The 24,474-nt window shown below is 44.0% G+C and overlaps 1 protein-coding gene across 5 annotated transcripts in view; it reads left to right on the forward strand.

The window, feature by feature from the left end:
• GLCE (glucuronic acid epimerase) overlaps positions 1 to 24,474 on the forward strand; it is a 53,304-nt gene that overhangs the window by 15,607 nt on the left and 13,223 nt on the right. The window contains exon 1 of one of the 5 annotated variants that reach the window (XM_069986277.1): positions 7,796 to 7,814. The exons of 2 other annotated variants lie outside the window; for them this stretch is intronic. The gene's annotated coding sequence lies outside the window, so the exon portion shown is untranslated. Of the gene's footprint in view, positions 1 to 7,795; positions 7,815 to 20,082; positions 20,104 to 24,474 lie in introns of those variants that run through there. 2 more of the 5 variants (XR_011364802.1, XM_069986251.1) reach the window with 2 other exon arrangements.

A 24,474-nucleotide genomic window follows, 5' to 3' on the forward strand; every position in this document is an offset into this window, starting at 1 on the left:
CTGCCCGGGTGATCGCTAGAAGAAGATGATAGAGGCAGTCTGCTGCCGCCGCTTCTATTACAGGGGTGACGGCAACATATCGCTGCTATCTAGATCATTTCGCTGCTATCTAGATCGTTCATTTTTCAATATGTTGAAAGACTACGATCAGCCGACATCATGCATGTCAGCTGATCGTTGTCTTCTATTACACTAAGCGATTTATTGGCCGTAACGGTCGGTATATACAGCCAATAATCGCTTGTGTAATAGGGCCTTTAGATTTTTGCGGGAATTTATCAGTGCTCTCACCAGAAACCCAGTTTGGGGGGGGGGAGGAGTTTTAGCTCAACTATGTAAATTTTTGCGCTAAATACAGGAAAAGACACGATGGCTGATAAATTTACACCAAAACCATTAATAAATCCCACCTTAGTATTTTTCAAGGTATTCTCTTGCACATTTCCTGCACAGCCCTTTTAGGTTTTCTAACCAGTGCAGTGAATGGGTTGTGAGCAGTGACGCCTCCTGGATGAGCCCTATATAATCAGCATCCAGTTTACACTGACGATAATGTCCGTTTGTCTATCTCCTCCTCTGACCAGCCGCACAGTCCTGTCCATGTGAAGAAGCTAAACGGGAAGAGCAGAATATATTAGCAATGCGAGCGTGAAAAATAGCTTTAATATTTAAACCTTTGGAGTGGAGCGTCTGGAGACTTTGTTTTAATCCTTAAATATTTAATGTTCCAGAGCCGTCTGGCAGACGGGGGGTGTTAGTGCCCTTATTTTGCGCGTCGGTTACATAATGGGACGATTCTCTCGAGTCTGAGAGCCACTTGTTTACTTGACAGCCGTGCTGCAATTCTAAAAGCTGTCTAAATATTTGGAGAAGATCAGAGCGGATTTCTCTAACCCCTGTGGCAGTAATGGCAGTCTAAATGTAAGATGCTACGGGATACGGCTCATCATCCCGTTGACCTATTCTTGTCTCGGGCGGAGATGTGTGTTTTTTTGTTTTTCGACTTTTTTTTTCAGTACTGTATAATTCACAGAATCGTCTATGTGTCGTACAGGGATAAATGGGATATTTAGAGCAAAGCTTGGGTAATCTGTAAATTTTCACAGTTAGAGCATTTCCGCCACCGCTGTATCGAAGGCAACGGGGGGCAGGGGAGATATAGTTTTGGAAGAAGAATGTGAAAACCACCGGATCAGATGAACTTCAAACGGCATAATATAATAAAGCTGTGTTCTCTTCTCCGTCCGTCTTGCAGGGAACTTGTGAGGATGTGGCGCTTTCTTTTTGCTTTGCTTGAGTAAATGTGGATCTAGTCTAATGGTAATCCTCTGCCTTTCGCTGTAATTGGCACATATCTTAAAAAAGTGATATGCGGGCAGCTTACAGACATGGCTGCGGAACAGCTGTGCCTCAATCATATCCGTAATCCGTCCCAGCGACGCACATTCCAGATAGGCAAGCCTTCAAAGTATCCAGTCAGATGTCTGAGCCTTCACAAATTCAATCCGTATGGAAAATAAAGTTCTCGTTCCAGATACAGGCGATGAATCCGAGCCGCCGCCGCCGCCACCCCCTCCGCCTCTACCAGGCGAGGTAACATGCGTGGCACCTTGCAGAGAGCGACAGATGTGCACAGCCTGCAGCTGCTGTTTCTCATGCTGTGAAAAGACTAATATTCTGCGAGCAGCTATGTAAAGGCCTGGATAATACGTCGCCATAAGTCACTGGCACCGAGCGGATGAAAAGCATCTATCCAGCTGCACAGACGGTTATCACTTGTTGATGACAGAGGCAGCCTGAGGGCATGTACATAGCCATGACTTTATTCTCTCCCATAGACGCAAAAGGGAGACCAACAAAATCGGTAGGGAAAAGTGCACAAGCTGCCTATACAGCCTGTCCTGTTTGCTATCAAGACTGTTGCCATAAGCAGCTGCTCCACTTTTTACACTCTAGGCCTATAAGCCTGGTCTGGGCTGATATTAGCTCAGATGTGTATCCATGGGTGGTGTATATTCTAGGGGGTGAAAGGTCACACATGCCATACTCTGTGTTGTGCTATTCTTTTAAATTTAGGGCTTAAAGTGTTGCCTTTAATTTTGCTGTATGAAGCTAACAATGGCTTACTGCTGTAAGGACTAGGGCTGGTGAAAGTTAACTGGCTGGCACTGTCAGGTGGGATGATGCATAGTACAGAAGTGTAGATGGCCTATGGAAAAGAGGTTGCTGGGTTTGCAAGATGCTATGTGGCTGCAAAATGAAAAGTATCTGCTGCATCACAGCAAGGAAAGGGTTACACTAAGCACTAAACCACTACTGCTAATGATAATAGGTGAAGGAAGATGCGAATGCCATCCAGGCACAGCTGCCCAGTAACTCTATAAGTGGTCAGAGGGATTGATTTGCCTTTCATTCACAGTGCAGGAACACATCCCAGGTTTTCTCTTCCACACATAGCACATGATAAGCCACAACCCACTTTCTGTATTTTACTAAAGACAGACTGAGCCTAACAACAGGCAGTGAACATTAGATTGCAAAGAGGTATGACACCTAGTGGCCAAGACTTGAATGGTGCCAAAAACTTGAGAGAAGTAGCCATACTGAGCCCTTCTTCCACAGTCACTTTGAAGTAAGACTAGGGGACTTTTGGTTCCTGCGGAAACAGAGTATACAGAGACTGTTGTAGAAAAAAAAAATCCTGGTCCCTTCACAATAACCTGATCCCGTGTGACCCTCTGATCAGCTGTATTCTATGGGGACATGGCAGTAAGTGTTCAGTTTCCCCGTAGCGCCACCAGAGGGAAAAATGTAGCATTACACATGAAAACTGTATAGATTGCCGCAGCACATCTTATACATTGGGAATGGAGCATGCTTTATCATTTCCCTCATTGTCAGATGTTAGGCGGTGTACACATAGGGTGTGGAGAAGGAAACGGCCCACGTGTGCTTATAAAGCATCTGGAGGCCATCTTTCCCTTTTATGTTGGAATGTTTTCAGTTTGCAATCTAATTTCTTGAATTGTGCAATGTATTCTTGCTTTTCTGTCTAAAATACCTGTATAAATCAGGCTTGAAGATTGGTGACAACTATATATAATATAATAATAATATATAAATAGTACTTGCTGGTGGTCAAAGATCAGAACTCATGTTGGGCGGCTCTTCTGTGACTCCTGAGGATTTCATGTAAATGTAATGTTTATCCCCTTCATTGAACAAGAACAATAGGCCATGTTAACAGTCTTGTCGCTGGTTACATTATGGTAATATGGGACTCCATCGCTTCCGTGCTGCGGGTGTATATAGAGGGAAGGGTCTTCTTACACTACCTGTGTGCATTAGCAGTATATGTGGGGAATGCTCTGACATGTACCTCCAACATATACCTATGAGTAATGCTGCTTGGTGACATTCATTATTCATGGTCTCATTGTAAACAGAGAATTGAATATAGCTACACTACCTCATACAAATACCCTAATGTAACCCACCTTTTTTTTTTTTTCTAATTGGTATCAACTTACTGATATGTAATTAAACTGTACATCATTAGAGGGAAATGCCATCTTACCGCAGCTGTTAACAGCATTTCAAGACATACTTTACAGCAAGACCCACATAGGCAACATTCTGAAGCAGAACTGACATGAATGGGAGCATTTTCTGGACATGCTCTGCGACCTGTGCAAAGATCATTCTGCTGCAGTTATTATATACCTGTGTCACCTTTCACTGTGATCCTGTCTGTGATAATAAGGAGTACTCTCCCTTAAACCAATCTGCACCACACAAGGAAGTATCAGCTTGGTGTTCAGAATGTTTCATGTTTATTTTAAAATCTAGATGATTAAAACAGAAAATTAAAAAAGTCACAAAATTCTTTTAAAAAAAATTTGTCGCCCATTTGTTGTTGGCCGGGGTCTGAGTGTTCACACCCTGATGACCAATCAGTGAGGGGGAGAGAGAGATTAATATAGCAAGGCTGCACTACAAGAGATCTCATTAATCCATAAAGGGATCAGCCCTGGTATTTTCCAGAATAAAATGTGAGTGTCCCTATGTCCAATAGCATTTTCATTTGTATATAGCATAGAGTTTAATATCCAGCACATTTATGCATGAATCATGGGCGGCTTCTTCTGTTAACAATCTAAGCACATTCGTCCAGACCGCCAGCCTTGTCCACCCACTGCGCTCTTTCCGATGGTCGTAGCTAATTAAAAGCCAGATCAATATTGGTGCATAATTATAATGGTGGATTTATGGTTTGGGTTGGGTTGCAGTGTGGGAGAGCTCAGGAAGTCGCCTCTGATGATTTTATTCTCCAGGAATTCTGCATCTCGGGTTCTATGTGGTCTAGAGCTAGGTGAGAATTAAATAGTATCTGATCAGTGGGGCTCTGACCACTGGGGCCCACACCAAACATGAGGTCCCTTTTCCACCTAGCTAATAAAGTTTGTGTGCATACTTGATTGCCACTCCATTTACTTCTTAGGGCTTTACTCTGCTATCTTTGGCAGTCCCATAGCAAATAAATGAAGTGGCAGCCAAGCATACACGCTGTACCTCTAGTTACTCACAGGACAAGGGGTCCTCATTCTTGTTTTTGAGGGTCTCGGCGCTCCGATCCACACTGATCAGACACCTATCACCTATCCTATGGGTAGATAAGATACTAGAGATGAATGCATGCTCAGGTTTGTTTGAGTCCAAGCGTGTGGCATTTAATTACTGGTGGCTGCAGAAGTTGGATGCAGCCCTAAGGCTGCCCGGAAAACCTGGATACAGCCATAGGCTGTATCTACAATATGTTTTTCAGAACTCCCTAAGGCTGCATCCAACAACTTCAAATGTTGCATGTTTTAGGTATGGACAAACCTGAGCGTGCTCAAGATTCGCTCCTCTCGAATAGATACATTTTTAAAAATGGCTGCTCTATTCTGTTTTTTAAATTTGCTGTCTTGCTAAGAGCGATTTGTGCAGAGGAATTTTGGTAACTAGTAAAGTCCTGTGATCACAGCAGCATCAGCGCACTCTATCTCTGCATTGTAAGGGTATGTTAACACTGAGTAAATCAGGCAGAATCCCGCCTGTCTCAGTGTCCAATAGTCTGTGTATAGGAGGGAGTGTGCTCCTTCAATCCCGTTGCTCTCCATTTAAAGAAGGGAAACGTCACTTCTATGATCAGAGAGCGGCGGCAACGGAGGAGCGCACGCTCTCCCATAGAGAAGTGCCGCACTGAGACAGGCGGATCTTTCCTGCCTGATTAACTCAGTGTGAACATACCCTAAGGCCCCGTTCACACTGAGCAAGAACGTCCGAATTCTGCAGCAGAGCTCTCCGCCGCGGAATCCCGCCGTGCTCATTGTGCTGCTTTGAGCGAATGAGAGGGTGCACGCGCGTGCGTTTCCTCACCTTTCCGCTCAAAGAAATGACAAGTCACTTCCTCGAGTGGAGAGCGGCGGCAGCGGACATGCGCGCCGCCTTATTCACTAAAAGCAGCACACTGAGCACGGCGGGATTCCGACGTTCTTGCTCAGTGTGAACGGGGCCTAAGGTGGCAAGTGCAATGTGTATTCTAACGTTCATCAACTTTTTCTCCTCGCTTTCTAATTTTATTTTTACCCCAAAAAATTAGAAAATAATAATTTGAGACCAAATCAGAAAATCCTTATAATTCTAAGTAATGCATTTGCTCAGCCTGAACTATAATGAACAATTTAGGTGCATAAAGTCATACTGCAATTGCAACAAGTCCACATGTAGAGACGCTTGGTAATCCTGGTCCGGAGCGAGTCGGCCAAATCTGCTAACAGCCATATAATGAGCAGTATAAGAGATCCGGCTTCTTATGACCTAGTTCTCTATCTAGTATTTTCTGCCGCTCTATATAGAAGTACATAAAGTGAGGCACCAGTGAGATCAGTAGGAATCCTCTGCCGTCCTGATTTGAATTGACGTCGGCTTTCTGATGTGCGCTCACACAGTCTAAACATTCACAGTTTGGTCTTTTCAAAGATGGGAATCACTGGAAGGGGAGTACGGATTGTTTTCAGAAGCCGGCCAGGTCCTCTCTAAACACATGCAAAGCCTGTGAGAAGAGAAGGGAATTTACCGCCTGCTTCACAGAATGCTTCTGACAGGCGCATCGGCTGCTGCGGGTGAGAGCCTGAATTATTAAAGCTGCCTTTGTTTATTAGATTCATCCCGAGGCGTCGAGAGCATGTGTGATTATACGGTGAAAAATCTACCGTCTTCATTAGTTCCACCAGTCTGAAGTGTGTCGGCCAACGGGGATACAGACGGGAAATCCAAGGTATGGACTGCGGTGATATCTCTGCCTGGCATTCCTTCCCTGAAGATCCCCCTAGTATGCAGGCCAACAGGTTATGGTGTCGTCTTTTTAGAAGTTAGGTTCTTCAAGGGATTACGCATGAGAATTGTATATCTGTGTATCGGAACTCTGCATTCCCTGTTTTTGGTATTAGAGGAGACAAAGCTGCTTTGATGGGATGCAACGTTGACAGGTGGGCATTGCATATTGTAGTATATGAGAGCTAAGCATTGCTAATTCTTTTCCAGAATTCTGTGTATTATATGTTACAGTAGGTGTATGGTGCATGAAATGGGGGGGATTAGCAGGCAGATGCGCTATAGGCTATAGAGAACATGGGTTTACAGTGTAGAACAGTGGGTATATACATTAGGTGAAGTCTTAACTGTTGAGGCAGACGGGTTTGCAGTTGCTGCACAGTTAATAGGACAGTGGGTGCACGATGCGGCAGGTGGTGGTGGTGGTGGGTATGGTGTGTGAAGGTGTTCCTCTATAAAATGACTGAGAGACCAAAGTGCGATCTTCCTCAGAGTTTCACCACATGAACTTAAGACATAAGAGTCGCTGACTAGAAAATATTTAGAGGCAAAGCTAGAAAAAGTTGTTCCTCTGTCATCCCCTTAAACTTTTGGTGCCAGTCAGGAGGCATAGCTGGCCACAGATATATGGTCACATATGATCACACATTGTGGTTTTCCAGTAGATTTTCGGTAGCATTTACAAAAAAAAAAAAACATTTCCATAAAGCGATTCATATTTGGCAAAATCAATAGTGGATTCCACCTACACTTGTTGGCCTGGTGTCTATATCCATGAGTTGCTCTAATGTCCTAGAGGTAAGCTGTGCAATGGCTCCCCAGAGCTCAGGTGTCAAACTCTATACGCTTTAGCTGTTGCAAAACTACAATTCCCATCATGCCTGGAGAGCCAAAGCTTTAGCTTTGGCTCTTCAGGCATGATGGGAATTGTAGTTTTGCAATAACAGAAGAGACGCAAGTTTGACCATCCTGCCCTAGAGTTTATTTCTCTCATCTATCCTAGTGTAACACACGTCCCCTCAGCTGACAATGCTGCTTCTATGACCATATCACCAGAGTCTCTATGGGGAAGCTTCCTATAATTGCTGGATACTTGTTAACTCAGCCTTAGGAGTTTCTGCTCCTATTTCTCCATCCAGAAGAATCAATGAGTTTACAGATCTATATACCCTACTCTGTTACTTAGCCCTGTGTATTCCCTATGGAGATATTGAGCGCTGTTCCAGATTTCCGGCCTTTGACCAGCACTGAATGGGTTACAGCCTGGCTCCTGCGTTTCCCTACAGAAGCTGGTAGCTGCTGATAAGCTGGAGGATTGTATTCTGCCACAGGAAACTAGTTACCGCACCTTTGCCAGTCCCTATATAAATTAGTAATGTTTGGCCACAGGCAGGAGCGCTGCCCGGCTGCTGTGCGGAGCTGTCACTGCTGACCTGGTGTGTGCAAAGGTTTTTCATGTTATCGTAATACAGCATATAAAAGAATTAGAGGATTGTCGGCCAGCCTAGTGATCAGCTAACATCAAATAGATAGGAAATGCCATCATTATTCCAGCTCTGACCAGTCTCGGTCAGTAAATACATTGGGGGAGATCTATCAAACATGGTGTAAAGTGAAACTGTCTCAGTTGCCCCTAGCAACCAATCAGATTCCACCTTTCATTCCTCAGACTCTTTGGAAAATGAAAGGTGGAATCTGATTGGTTGCTGGGGGCAACTGAGCCAGTTTCACTTTACACCATGTTTGATAAATCTCCCCCTTTTGTATTTCTCATGAAATAACAGCTCTGGAGTTTCTTAAAAATCTGTGTTTTGCCAGGTCCCTGCTGTTCTTCCTGGAAATAATTTGACAACTGGGCATTAGCATTGCACTTGTCAATGGGGTGTGTTCCTTAATGCTGATGCTGTCCAATTAGTGTGGATACACTCTATTGACAAGAGAACAGTCTGACGAGAAAACGGCCAGCACATTCAATATCGTTATTCACACTAAGCAGGTGCACGCTGCCATGGCTGTAACAGACACTTACAGGGGTATTCCCCCCAAAAAAATTATTTTTGCATTAATACGTTGCCCACCCGTAGCTTTCTATCTTTCCAAAAGTTATAATGGATACTGCACAGTTTTGCTGTTATCTAGAAGCACTCACCCCCACGGATTGCATAGAATCATCAGCTCTCAGTCCACTCCGACACGCTCCCTGCTCCTGGCCCCGACCCTCCGAGACCGCATCACGTGTCCTCCATCTCTTCAATGTGCCGGGTTAGCACTTCTATCCCAGCCAAACAGAAGTGATGGAGGACACTGACAGGGGATGGCTTCTGTAAGAGAGGGAGACAGTGATCAGTGCAGCGGTCACTGTCTCCCTTTCTAACAGCAGCCACCTCTGTCACCCGCACCGTGTGGCCCTAGCTCCAGAGCTCACCCTCTGATGACTATACCCCCGCTGGTATAATTTGCGGCACCGCCCGCTGGTATCATTCGCAGCACCGCAACCCCCCCCCCCCCCCCCCCCCCCCCCCCCGGGGTCACTCACGGCACCCCTGTCATATACAGACGGCGCCTACCGGCGGCAACCTCCCCCCCCCTAACTAGCTATGGAACGGAAGCAGCTAGAAAGATGGAAGACGGCTCAAAATACTCAGGGGGGGCTTGGTGAGTAAGACTGGTTAGGTTTAGGAGAATTTTATTTTTTTAGCTCTTGGGGGGGAATACCCCTTTAAGAGATGGCAGTCTGTTCATTCATTTCAAGGTGGAATAATTGGAACAACACATTGCTCTGTTAAAATGTTCCAATATTGTTACTTCATTTGGAATAAGTAGTGTCTGAGTTGGGATAGTGTCCTTACAGGAGAAGTCCGGCAAAATTTTTTATTCAAGTATTGTATTTCCCTCCAAAAGTTATACAAATTACCAATATACACTTATTATGGGAAATGCTTATAAAGTGCTTTTTTCCCTGCAATTACTACTGCATCAAGGCTTCACTTCCTGGATAACATGGTGATGTCACGACCCATCTGCCATCATCCTCTCCAGTAGCCACAGCCCGCACAGCTCTGAGAGTCGGGTTGTGACATCACTATATATCCAGGAAGTGAAGCCTTGATGCAGTAGTAAGTGCAGGGAAAAAAGCACTTTATAAGCATTTCCCCTAATAAGTGTATATGGGTAATCTGTATACCTTTTGGGGGGCATTACAATACTTTAATAAAAAATTTTCACTGGACTTCTCCTTTAAGGCATCTCCTATCTATATGCCACCAGCTGATCATTATTTTAGGGTTACAGTTTCTGATTTAGGAGCAGTAAACTGAGCTGGTGTATCTGCTGCACAACAGACATCAATGTATCCTGAGTCACATAATTGACTTTAAAGGGGCACTATCAGCAGGTTAGATGAATCTGACCTGCTGATAGCTCCTTAGTGGGTATGGGGAGCTGAGGATGATGAAGTTATGTCTGCTTCCTTCATCCTCAGCGCTGTTCCCATGCTGTTTGTTCTGGTAAGGGCGGTAGGAGCACTGAGGGCGGGGTTACCGCTGCCCCGTACACCGATCCGGCCCGGTCACCTTTACCTTTACTGATGCCAAGGTTGTGCTGACCTCAGCAGTAAGAAGTGACGCACAGTATAGACTGGGTGTTGGGACAATGGAAGTTTAACTTAAAGGGGTTATCCAGGATTAGAAAAACAAAGCTACTTTTTTGCAAAAAGAGCACCACAACTGCAGGATTGCCATGTTCGTGGGCCCACAGAGTGGACTGATTTAGGTGCAGCAGTGTTAGCCCTATAGGATGGAGTGTATGGAGAGTGGAGAAGCTCTGCTTAGAGGACTGTGGTGTACAAGGAGGATCTCTGCGGTATAACTCTGCTCATACTCTTCACGCTCTGCTGGTAGGGTGATTACACAGTCCGCACAGGTTCACTGTCATCCAGATATGTTCTCTTTCCCTAATAGTCATGAATAATTCAGGGATCTTGAGCAGCCTTCGCTTTGTTCTACAGATATAAAGTTACTTACGTAGGTTGCACATATCTAGCTAATGATGATGGCACGGTGGCACTGCGGGGTTACCAAACATAACAGCCTCTATAAGCATAGTTTATATGGTGCTTAGTAGCAAGATGCCAAAAAGGTCAGATGTGTGCGTGAATTTTGAGCAAGAAGTTTCCTAGATATAGAATAGTATGTTTTGCAGGTTGGTTGTAGGGTTCACGTTTCTTCATTCTGGCTGAGCTGTCTCCTCATGAATGTACATGACTCTGTTCAACGTACCAGAAGTATGCAAAAACTTCTCATTAAAGATGAATTCCCATTCTCCTAAGTAATGGCATACCACAAGTCTCCCACTGACCTTCAAGAATGGAGAGGGCAACAGTGCTAGTTTACAGCTGTACAGGGATCTTGGTGGGGCCCAGTGGCAGTTCTTGGTTTGTGGTGCAGGGAATACTTTAAAGGAGATCTAGCACTAAATTTATTTGATTGTTCACATAATTGGAAGTTCCTAAAGTCCGCACCTCACTGATCACATATTGATGATATATCCTAGTAATGATATGGGAATAACCCTACAGTTCTAACTTTATCACTAGAGATGAGCACTACTTGAGTATGCTCAAGAACGATCGTTCGGCATTGGAATACCATTGGATGCAGCCCTAGGGAGTCATGGAAAACACGGAGCATACTCGAGTAGCACTCATCTCTACCTATCACCTATCCTCGAGATTTTCGAGAACCCAGTGATTGGACCTGATGGATCAGAAACTTATAACCTACTATGTAGCTATGTTATAAATTTACTTTCTTGGAATAACCTTTCATTCTAACCGCAAGACTCCTTTCCCACATTACCACCTATCGCTCAATTATCTACTGGATCGGCCATATCCTGTATTATTTATTTCCATTTACAACTTTATAGTTAAATAATTCAAAGTTCAATAATAAATGATAAGAAATCATACTCTGTAGTTGATCTGAAACCAATGGTCCTTCACAAAGAAGAGGGGGGGGGGGCCCAGCCATGTCGACCTGTTTGAATGCCCTTGTATCACATTGTCATTCATTTGAATGGGTGACTTGTAATACAACAATTCTGCACTAGAGATGAGCGTGACTTGAGCAAGGTAGAGTTGGATTGCTCTACATTTGAATACCGGTGGTTGACCAAGTTGAATGCAGCCCTAGGGAGTCCTGTAAAACATGGATAGGGCTAGGGCTGCTTCCAGCTTCGTCAGCCGCCAGTATTCAAATGCCAAGCGATCCAACTAGAGAATGCTCAAGTCGTGCTCATCTCTGTTCTGCACATATTTTCCACCTTCTCTTCACCACAATTTCCTTTTGAGTATTGGTGATTCGGAAACCGCAACCCACAGTGATCAGCCTGAATGTACTGTTTGGTCTCCACCTAGCTTTCCGGTGTTCATTCAGTCCTTCTGGATGTTACCATTCTTTTTTTTTTAAATAAGAATAGTCAGTGGACTTTTCGCTCTTATTATGTGCAATAAGAACATTTGACCATGTACTAGGCTTTATGATAATAAATTTGGCCTTTATCCTGCAGCTTTGGCCCCTTGTTCCATCCAGAGCGGCATCACGTTCCCCAAGCGCATCGCTCAGACACCCTTCTAGAGACAATGCAATTGAAATCCTTCTTACAGAATTTCACAGGCTGCTTGATACTACTTTGTCGATAGGCTTACTTTACCCAAGATCAATACGCCCCATTTTGGTGAGTGATTTAGAGAGTCTTTCTCCTCCTGTGCTGTACGAATGTTGTTCGGGGTGAGATTAATGGCTGGATGCACAGGGCTTGTCACTTCTCGCTCTGCACTTCTGATGGATGCTCATTACATTAACAACGGGGTGTAAATTTGTCTGCACAGTGATTATTTTGCATTTAGCTCAGGAATATTATTTATGATGTGTTGGGAGGCCGGAAATGGGAATATATAGGCTTTATCTGTCTAAACGGCTTGTGTGTTTCCAGACATTTCTGAGGGATTGATAAGTCTGGATTGAAAAATGATAGATAATTTTTTTTTTTGCTAGTACATGTTTAAGCTGCTATTGACATCTATGTCAGAGGTAACATTATGAGCGTCCATAATAAATTCTGTCAAAAATACAGCACGAATCGCAGCTCCCAGTGCCCACCTGTCACTATTACTTTCTGGTTGCTGTTGATGCGTTGTCTTGGCAACATTTGCTTGCTCAGCCAATCACTGGCTACAGCAGTGTCCTGCTTTACACCGGGGGCTGCAGGGGATTGAAGTAGGAAGAGTATTGTATTTTTATTCTTTCTATGTTTATTACACAGGCAGCAAAATAAATACATTTAAAAATACTGGCAGAGCTCTTGACTTATACTAGCTATTGGCTATACTGGCTAATACTGAAGTTCCCCTCTTTCCGCACGGCTTTGTCTTCCTGTTAAAAGACCAGTTTCAGTCCCACTGCTCTTCAAAGTGACTAGCAATTTTTTTTCTCTATGTAACGCTTTGAGATGCTTATTGGTAACTTCCGTTGTGTTAGATTTTACATTTGGAAATGTAATTTAATTTATTCTTACAGACCTTACAGGTCCTCCTCCGCCTCCTCTTCTCAGCCTCATACCTGCAGGCTGCAGTTCAAAGTCAAGGGGTCATTTGTTTTCGTGTAAACCAACTCTTAGATGTGTTCAGCTTTGTTGTTCGGGGCTTGTTTAGTCTGACTAGAGATCAGAGGTTTTGGTTAACAATTACAGCGTGTTACCCGGTGTCCTACCGCTTTTATCTCCTCCCGTTCGTTTCTATCAAAGCCTCAGCCACGTCCATCACCTTGTCTGCATCCTAGAAGTGTTTGTCCCTGTGTCTGCGGCAGATCAGGGGTCCGCTTCCCGTTCTACAGAAGGAGTATTTGATTGTTTTCCTTGTAAGCGGCCAATTTTCATCCCACTGTCCGGTACTACTGTAGCCAATGTGCAGTGAAAAAATATATACTCTGGCGCTACTCACAATGGTGTCTTGGCTCTAGCGTTGGATGCAGTGACTCCAGGGTGTATGAAGTGCCTTAGGTACACTACCGGGCTACTTTACCAGTGCTCTTCCAGGGTAAGTACAGTGGGACCTCGGTTCCCGAATTGGTTTAGGAGTTTGAGAACCAAGCTGTCTGAGAACCGAGCAGTGTCTTCCCATAGGAAATAATGTAAATGTGCTTAATTGGTTCCAGCACCCACCAATAATTCCCTACAGTACTCACTTATTACATTGAAAAGTGCCCACTACAGTACATTACAGAACAACACTATACTGTACAGTACATTACAGAACAGCACAATATACTGTACAGGACATTATACACAAGAAATGTTCATCAAAACCAGCAATTATAGTACAGCAGTCACTAACTCCTCACTCATCCTTTACTGTATAGATTCCCCCCCCATCTCAGCACTGTAAGGGATGGGAGAGTGTGGTGCACTGCATGTGCTACTACTGTACTGTATATGAACTCCTGCAGTCTTATATATTATTGTACTGTATCTGAAGCCTCTCCAGTGCTAAACTCACCAGGTGCAACCCACCATCCACGCTCGCAAAAACATTCAGGTACCGAACAAAGTTTAAATTTTAAACGTTACTTCCTGGGAAATTTGGAATCCCGTACGAATACCACGGTATTACTGTACTTCAAGACTCGGTGCCTGAAAAGTGTTTGAGAACCGAAGCAAACTTTCCTTGAAAATACTGTTTGAGTTCCCAGCAGTTTGAGAACCGAGGTACCGCTGTGTATATGTGTGTGTGTGTGTGTGTATATATCGCCGATACAATAAATTGTTTGTTGCACAAAAGCAGTCACCAGTGGACATTGGGAACTTAGGAAAGCGGATGGTGTTCCACAAGGACAACAGCTGTTTCACACAGTTGCGCTTTCTCTGGCCTTGTGGTACTGCTGTAGCCAATTCCACAGAGTATAATGATACAGCCGTCACATGGATGCCATTTGGTATATAATGGAGCAGCTGTACACAGTGATGGGGACTGCACCCGATCACTACTTGCTTCCTAGAGACCATCCAACAAGAGAGGAGGGAGGACACATCTCATATATTAGTACTGTGGATCACAAGTACGACCATTTTTACGGATAGGTTATTACAGGACGGTGAGCAGCGGGTACCGGGCAAAGTTAAATTGGCGGCAGAGTGCAAACAAAGTCAGAACAACAATGGCAGGAGATTGGGCTTTTTTATTTATTGTTTATATATCCTCTCTTTAAATCCATCCTTGTTTTAGCTAAAAAAAAAAAAAAAGAATAAAAAGATTTTGGGAACACAGCCGTAATGAATGACAGGCCAGCACGTTCTCATTGCTGGCACTGTGGGCATTGTGTCCGGTTTAGGTGAGGCAGATGTGAGCAGGTCTTCTGATCACTCGGCCTCCTCACTAGTGTCATACCTGCTTGTTATGTGTCTCCGTACAGTGAGAAGGCTTCAGAAGACTCCCTGCGGATATATCGGGATGTCTGCGGCACATCAGCCCCGTGCTCGCCTCCTCCACCACCTGAGAGATGCCAGTCACCTTAGCAACATTTCTACCTCAGGGACTGTGAAGTGTAGCTTACCGTCAGGTTGTGAGAGGAGAGTTCAGATGGGGGTGAGAGAGAGAGAATTTACTGGATTAGCGCATGTAGAATCATGGGAATAAGAAACCTTCCTGTGCTACGTGTATGTTAGCGAGTACAGTGTATAAAACCTGGAAACCCGAGGAACGAGGTCCATTGCTGCATAAGGATTATATCTAGGAGGTTATGTCCCAGTCCTGACGCCCTATTCTTCTCCCTAATTCACGATTTGGACATCTGTTTGTGCCCTTTTATCAAAAATGAGGAACCTTCGGCCCTCCAGCTGTTGCAAAACTACAATTCGGCTGTCCAGGCATGATTGGAGTCGTAGTTTTGCAACAGCTGGAGGGCCGAAGGTTTCCCATGCCTGCCTTATATTATGGGACCTGTTCTGGTGATGGGTTCCCTGCATCATTTACTTATCAATCAATTTTTTTTGCTTGTGTGTTTATTCCAGTAACAAAAGTAAAGCTACTACTGGTACCAGTATACCTCAGTAACATGCATGCTCCCTAGACGATGATCTCCAGGGGGGGGTTAACATCTTATCATCTTTTTAAAGTTTTATATCATAGACTGGGTATTACGGTGTCTTGCATCATCTATGTTTTTCCGTAGTTTGCATAAGTGACAGGTACTGAGTCTGTATTCTATAAGCTGGGATGCAACTGGGCACAGATCACCCTCCGATCGGCCTTTTACTACCTCATTGGAAAAACGTTTTCCTCATCATAACCCATCTCGTGAAAATACATTTAGTGGATGGCACAGATACTAAACAGACTACGTTTGGAATAGTTTATCGGCATTGTTACTGTTTGGAAAGCCAACCCGTGAGTTTACTATAGGAAATATACTACGGCAGCACTTGCCAGCCGCTTAGAGGATGTGATGCCAGCGGTCCAACCTCCATGTGTCCTCTGTGCTCACTGTCCTGGCACTGCAATCCTCTTGGCAGGTAAACTAACCACAGACACTTACCCACTGGCTACATGACAGAAGATAATGTAGCTTTGTAGTTATTGTGCTAGTATTTAATATCCCGACAAGCTGTGGATTTAGTCTTTGTTCGCCTACAAGGACGTCCAAGTACCCGGGCATGGTCTTCACAAGTCTTACGGCTGCCATATGTAAGGTGAAAGCATGGTAAGTATGACTATGACTGGATGTCATATCTTTATTTTATCATTGGTTGTGTCCATCTTTGTGTGTGTGTGTGTGTGTATGTATGTACATATATATATTACATTTCTTGCAAAAGGAGTCTTAAGAAATTGATGTGTATGCCGACCATACAAACAGAGGATTGCCAGAAGGCATTTTCCATCACCAAACATTGCTGTAGTCTTCTGTTTCTGTCAGTGTCGTAGACCGGTTATATAGTGATCCTACTATAGTCTTCTGTTTCTGTCACTTTCCTGGGTCACATAGTGTTTCTGTGCCCATCCAGGCAGCACCACCACTGACGTGACATACACTCACCGGCCACTTTATTAGGTACACCTGTCCAACTGCACGTTACCACTTAATTTCTAATCAGCCAATCACATGGTGGCAACTCAGTGCATTTAGGCATGTAGACATGGTCAAGACAATCTCCTGCAGTTCAAACCGAGCATCAGTATGGGGAAGAAAGGTGATTTGAGTGCCTTTGAACGTGGCATGGTTGTTGGTGCCAGAAGGGCTGGTCTGAGTATTTCAGAAGCTACTGGTCTACTGGGATTTTCATGCACAACCATCTCTAGGGTTTACAGAGAATGGTCCGAAAAAGAAAAAACATCCAGCGAGCGGCAGTTCTGTGGGCGGAAATGCCTTGTTGATGCCAGAGGTCAGAGGAGAATGGGTAGACTGGTTCGAGCTGATAGAAAGGCAACAGTGACTCAAATAGCCAACCGTTACAACCAAGGTAGGCAGAAGAGCATCTCTGAACGCACAGTACGTCCAACTTTGAGGCAGATGGGCTACAGCAGCAGAAGACCACCCGTTACTAGCATGGTGTACCTAATAAAGTGGCCGGTGAGTGTATATAGCATATCCTATGGATATGTTCTGGTGTTGGTGCCTGATGGTTCAAACACTGTTTTCCCCTAAATTCAATAGATGTCTTTTAAAGGGGCATGAAACGAGAACAGACAGTCTGTCACATCAAATCTATAACGTCCATCTTTTTCTTGCTCAACTGCAAAACATGAAAAACAGATAGAAAAGTGTACGCTTCTCTTAACAGGTAGCCATGTTTTCTCCCCTCTCTGATGGTAGAGCGTGCACAAGTAAAGAAGCTTAGGAGTAAGGGGACACTGAGGTTGGATACTTGTCTCTAGTGAGCATGGCCATTTTGTTGGAAGGAATCTCAGGGTATATGCACACTGAGTAAATGTCGTGGAAAACTTTGCACGGTCTGCCCAAAGAATTGATTAAAAATTCAATACACCCATTGATCGTTAGTGATTTAGTAGCGAATAATTCTAATAAACCAGTGCTTTTCAAACTATTTCTACTGGAGCCTCACCCAACAGACCAAGGCACAACCTGGGCCTCACCAGACTGACCAAGAGGATGCTGGGCCTCACTACATGTGGTGGAAGTCAATTTAAAGAGAACCAATCATGGACGAAAGTTAAAAAATTTTTATTCCCTAATTAGATGTAAATCATCATTTTATTAACATTTGTAAATATAATTCATTATTTTTATTGTCACGTTTTTTAATTATTCACTTTTTATTTTCCTGTCTCGAGCCGGCTCTTTTCAAAAGAGCCGGCGCGAGACAGGAAACTCCCGTCATGCAGAGCGGCAGGAAAGGTTCCCATGATCCTTTGCCCGCCGCTCCGTTAATACACAGTGATCTCGCGCTATACAGCGCAAGATCGCTGTGTATTTTCTAGTCCCTCTTCTCTAATCTATTTATGAAGATACAGACTGCCTCTGCAGTCTGTATCTTTATACTTTACCTATCCTCTTCTTCGGTGCAGCAAGGCCGGCGCCGCCATCTTGATTACGTCACTTGCGTTCCAGCGGTGGAACGCAAGGCCCGTAATCAAGATGGCGGCGCCCGGCCGTGCGGCACTGAAGCAGAGGATAGGTAAAGTATAAAGATACAGACTGCAAATACAGTCTGTATCTTCATAAAGTCTATCTATGAAGATACAGACTGCCTTTGCAGTCTGTATCTTTATACTTTACCCGATTCTCTGTTCCCTGGCTGTTCCGGCGGCGGCGCCATCTTGATGACGTCACGCTGGAACGCACCGCTGGAACGCAAGTGACGTCATCAAGATGGCGGCGCCTACCGGAACAGCCAGGGAACAGAGGATCAGGTAAAGTATAAAGATACAGACTGCAAATGCAGTCTGTATCTTCATGAATAGAGTTAGGGAGAGATATACTTTCATAATAGGGACAGTTACATTTAGGTGATTGGTCCTCTTTAAGTGCTGAAAATACTGCTAGGGCTACCTTTCACCCATCTACCAAGCTCTATATACTAATAAAGCAAGTACAAAATAAATTAATAATGTTGCTAAAATGGAGATTTTGGAGGACTGTGCAGATCATAGTTACTTTTGTAAAAAAAAAAAAACTGGCTCCCCGGCTGGGCCTCACCAACAACTAGGGGGCGCCTCACTGGTGAGGCCGCCTCACAGTTTGAGTAGCACTGTTATAAACGATCATCTTTGAGTGGTTATATGGTCGCTAATCGTTCCTCAGGACAACCCACACAGCATGTTTTATCTGTGAACGACTTATTAGATGAACACATGTGAACGATCGGCAAACTACTAACATTAATTTTTTGATTTGTTAAATGACAACAATTACCGGCTTTTAGTTCAGCTTGACAAATCTAACCTGCTGATAGCTCCCTATTGCACAGGAGACGCTGAGGATGAAGGTATGTCTCTTACCTTCCTCCTCAGTGCCATTCCCGTGCACTTAGTGGTTTACTCCAAGGTCTGGTAAAACCATTAGGAGCATTGCCCGCCTCCATAGCCTCACACACAGCCGCGCCGCCAAGCAGGTTATATATGCTCCAGGGGCTGCGGTTGGCAGGGGGGTCAAAGGGGCCAGCTTACATATCCGCAGTGGAAAGAAAATTTCACTGCGGATATGTAACCCCCATAGACTTTCACACTACCAGGATCTGCAGCGGATTGCGCTGCAACCTCACAGCGTGAAATCCGCTACGGATCCAGTACATGTGAAGCTACCCTAAGACTAGCCTACTACCAGTAGTACAAACCATAGTGCCTACATTTTGTGACCGACCCTAGTGCCAATAGTAGCAGCCATAGTACCGGTGCCTACACAATTGGACCAGCCATACTGAACGCTGCAATGTGTGCAAATATAGGAAAACACAGCAGAAACATAGGGGTATACTGTACATCCCTATGTTAAAACGTGTCTCTTAATTTCTTTCAGTCTTGTGTTATTTGTGCATTTGTTCACACTTGTCCTTGAGTTACCTGCGCTACTTAGTACTCCGAGCGAGCACTTAGAGGAGCGGTGACATAGGAGGGGGCTGGCATTCAGCGTGCTGTCAGGGAGGGCTGTGCTCACACTCAGTAGGCTGCACACTGATCTGAATTCAATTAGGGTTGAACCAATTAGCGTACATCTGTATTCACATTAAACAGTGGAACGCTGCTTTTTCTCCCACTCTCAGATTAGAAATGCATGGAGGAAAGTGGCAGCCAACACTGTGTGTGGGCTCCGGGATTTATAGCAACTGCTTCTCGTCTCCCCGTCTTGGCTGTCTACTTCTAGCAGGGAGGAGGTATTGTGAGGCGGTGAGTAGGTGGGTGATGCGTGTCCGTCGGGTGTAGCCCATCCATCTGGGCACGGAGACTTGTGATGTTTGTGCATGCTTAGGGGTGTACGCTGACTCTGAGATCTGGAACGGCATATGCCACTATGTGGTTTGGCTGACTGTTGCTGATGGATCTTGATATTGCTTTAATTATACTTGGAGCTCTTCAGAAAAAGCTTCTGGCGTTCAGTTGCCAAGACTACGGAATGGCCGGGACTTCCCTTTGGCTTCTCTCCCCGTCGCAATAAACTTCTGGCGAGTGCCAAACACTTTAGATATGGCTTTCCTGAGTACCCATCCATTAAGGTTGTATATTATACACAGTAATCCTTTTTTATTTTACTTTTGTAGTATTTGTTTTGTTTTTGTTGTGTGTTTTTTACTTTGTTTTTTCTTCACAAAAAATCTTAGCAAGCTTTCATGCAAAGACATATATATGTATATATGTATATGTGTGTGTTAATGCATGAACATCCAAATGGGATGGTTACTGGACATACGTTGGATATCATTATATTTAAAGGAGGCATAGCTAGTGGCCCGGGACACAGAAGAAAAGACGACTTTGTGTGTTTGTACAGTTTGGTTGCAGTATGAGACAAAATGTGATTGATGGGCGGAAAAGGAGAAAGAATTACTGGGATTTTTTTTGTGCGTGTGTTTTTTTATATTTGGTATCCTTTTAAAGGGCTTGTATGGAATTTAAAAAGTAAGCTACTTTCATGCAAAAACTTCGCTTTAAGGGGATACATAAGAGAAAAATAAAACCGTTTTATTATTATTATTATTATTATTATTTATTTATAGAGCGCCCTTAATTCCAGAGCGCTATACAATAGATAGGGGTAACGAGCAGAAACAACACAAGATCAAAACACATTACATGAAGGCAAATGGCAGACTGGTACATGGGGAAGAGGACCCTGCCCGCGAGGGCTTACAATCTATACTAGTGTCAAAAAGTTATACAGATGTGTAAATTACTTTAATTTAAAAACCTCAAGTCTTCCAGTACTTATCAGCTGCTGTATGTCCTACAGGAAGTGGTGTATTCTTTCCAGACTGACACAGTGCTCTCTGTTGCCGCCTCTTTCCATGCCAGGAACTGTCCAGTGCAGGAGAGGTTTCTATGAGGATTTGCTCCTGCTCTGGACAGTTCCTGTCTCGGACAAAGGTGGCAGCAGAGAGCACTGTGTCAGACTGGAAAGAATACACCAGTTCCTGTAGGACATACAGCAGCTGATAAATATTGAAAAAGTTGAGATTTTTTTTTAATAGAAGTAATTTACAAATCTGTATAACTTTCTGACACCCGTTGATTTAAAGGAAACAATTTTTTTCCTTTATAGTTCCCCTTTAATGTTACTGAGCTGCAAAACCACACCCAAACTGTGCTGGTGCTGTTGCTGAAAGAAAGCGGACATTTTTCTAATCCGGTATACCCCCTTTAAGTAAACAAGCATTTCAGGGTTTAAGGGTGTTCATGTGCCAGTCAAACTAGCCCACAGCACTACACCTTAGTATACTCCTTGTACTAGAAGTTATAGAACAAATTCTTTTAAATCAACTGGTGCCAGAGATTTGTAATTTACTTCTATTAAAAGATCTCCAGTCTTCCAGTACTTATCAGCTGCTGTATGTCCTGCAGGAAGTGGTGTATTCTTTCCAGTCTGGAGAGCGGGAGAGGTTTTCTATAGGGATTTGCTACTGCTATAGCCCGAGTACCGCCTGGAAATCAGGGAAACAGCCTATTACCTAGGCCAGTGATGGCTAACCCTGACACTCCAGCTGTTGCAAAACTACAATTCCCATCATGCCTGAAAAAGCTAAGATATGGCTTTGGCTGCGCAGGCATGATGGGAGTTGTAGTTTTGCAATAGCTGGAGTGTCAAGGTTAGGCATCACTGACCTAGGTAATAGGCTGTATCCCTGTTTTCCAAGCGGTACTCAGGCTGTCTCCACCTTCCCCACGGAACGGGAAAGCAGCGGGAGTCAAATGCCGATGGTTCAGGTTCCTACGAACCTGAACATCGGCCCTGTTCGATCATCTCTATTCCTGACACGGACAGAGGTGGCAGCAGAGAGCACTGTGTGAGACTGTAAAGAATACACCACTTCCTGCAGGACATACAGCAGCTGATAAGCACTGAAAAATTGGAGCTATTAAAATAGAAGTAAATTACAAAATCTCTTTGGCACTCCTTGTGGTGCTACCGTAGTGCTTTAGGGAGAATATCTCTGTAATATAGTATGTATCAGACCATATCCCTTGGTATAGTCTGGGCCCTTCTAAGAGCCCTCTTACACGGAACGATAATCGGCCAAATCGGCTCTATCTGGCTGATTCTCGTTCCGTGTGATAAACACAATGATCAGCTGACAACGATTATCGGCTGATCGTTAATATAGGTTTGGACCTATAATTGTCGGACGCCGACCGCTAAGTGTAATGGCGGTGCGTGGCTGACAATTTGCAAAGTGTATACATTACCCATCCGTGGTCCAGGGCTCCCCTTGTGGTCTGCTTCTCCCTGGTTCCCACGCGCTGCAGCTTTAGAGCTGCAGCTTCTGTCAGCTCAGACAGGCCGCTCAGCCAATCACTGGCTGGGATCGGCATGGCCAGTGATTGGTTGAGCGGCCTATCAGCTGTGACAGACCGCTCTGAAGATGCTGTGCACGACACCAGGGAGAAGCAGACCACAAGGGGAGCCCTGGACCATGGATGAGTAATGTATGCAGTTTAAGCAAGGGCTGCAAGGACATAGGTACCGATGTCCATGCAGCCCTTTTTAAACAATTATCGAGCCGTGTAATAGGCCCAGTAAACAGTGTACAGTTATTACCGGGTCGTGTAATAGTACCCTAAGTCTATGGTCTGTACCATGTGACCCAGAGCTATTGCCTGGTCTATAGGTCTATTGCACTATATATGGGGATTATAGATCTATTGCACTATATATGGGGATTATAGATCTATTGCACTATATATATGGGGATTATAGGTCTATTGCACTATATATTGGGATTATAGGTCTATTGCACTATATATGAGGATTATAGGTCTATTGCACTATATATGAGGATTATAGGTCTATTGCACTATATATTGGGATTATAGGTCTATTGCACTATATATGAGGATTATAGGTCTATTGCACTATATATGAGGATTATAGGTCTATTGCACTATATATGGGGATTATAGGTCTATTGCACTATATATGAGGATTATAGGTCTATTGCACTATATATGGGGATTATAGGTCTATTGCACTATATATGAGGATTATAGATCTATTGCACTATATATGAGGATTATAGGTCTATTGCACTATATATGGGGATTATAGGTCTATTGCACTATATATGGGGATTATAGGTCTATTGCACTATATATGGGGATTATAGGTCTATTGCACTATATATGGGGATTATAGGTCTATTGCACTATATATGGGGATTATAGATCTATTGCACTATATATGGGGATTATAGATCTATTGCACTATATATGGGGATTATAGGTCTATTGCACTATATATGGGGATTATAGATCTATTGCACTATATATGGGGATTATAGGTCTAATGCACTATATATGAGGATTATAGGTCTATGTGCTGTGTATCCAGGCTCGGGAAGTGCTAATGATATGCAGTGAATAGAGTGACTGTTGCTGCTCATAAATTTGCACAGTAAATGCGAGTTGTGCTGCTGTACAGGGCTGGGCAGGGTTGCAGCACACTCCTGGCATGTGATGCGTGCCTAGATGTGCAGCATATGCGCCATGTATCTATGCCCTGAGCTGTAAACCATCACCAGCCGGGTTTATAGGGAGCGTGCAGATTGGAGATTGTTGTGTGTCTTGTATTTTTATGGAGGCAGAGCTCTATAAATGTGTATGTGTGTTCCGATCCAGATGGATGATGCTGTGGATTGTGCTGACAACCCTGTGAGCGGCTGATTTAATAGACACTGCTCTCCCAGTCTTATCGCTCCTGTCCAGAAATCCTGCTGCTGACATGGAGCATTTAGTCAGCTGTTGCCGCTTCCATTGGCTTAACTTTTATCACATCCCGGATTTATCAGCGCAGCCTTTAACGTTCGGCGGGGAAGGTATACTATTTCTCACCGTTTTTATATACTTGTATTTTTTTTCTTTTTTATGTATGTGTCTGAATGTATTTCCAATGACATAAATAAGGTTTCTCCCCCACAGATGGTTATTTCCGGAATCGCTGCCATATGCTGCACTCTAGGTGCCCGTACACACAAGGGGGTTCCTGGCGTTGTCTGCCAAATGGCATATCATGCAGTTTTTAGGCTCATTTTAATGACTTTACATTGTAATAAACCCTTTGAGCTGAAACATGACTTTGGATGGGGATTATATAGCTGACCATGGGAAAAACGTCTTATCGGTTTACTCCATAAATGAGTCGGGAGCAGATGTTGGCCGGTGTGGTCATTGTAGTTTATGGCGGCATCATATACTTCATACTCTTTGGTTATGGTGCATGGCAAGATCTGATCCAGGGTTACTTTTATTGTTTGTAATGTGTTTTAATAGGTGGTACGGTACGACCTTGCATATGGTTGATATATAGTTGTATTGGTACATTGACTAACAACTGTATGGGAAGCAAAATCAAGTCACCTTTCTGCAGGATAGATGCT

Source organism: Dendropsophus ebraccatus, chromosome 1 (genome assembly GCF_027789765.1).
Source record: "Dendropsophus ebraccatus isolate aDenEbr1 chromosome 1, aDenEbr1.pat, whole genome shotgun sequence".
Taxonomy (NCBI): Eukaryota; Metazoa; Chordata; class Amphibia; order Anura; family Hylidae; genus Dendropsophus; species Dendropsophus ebraccatus.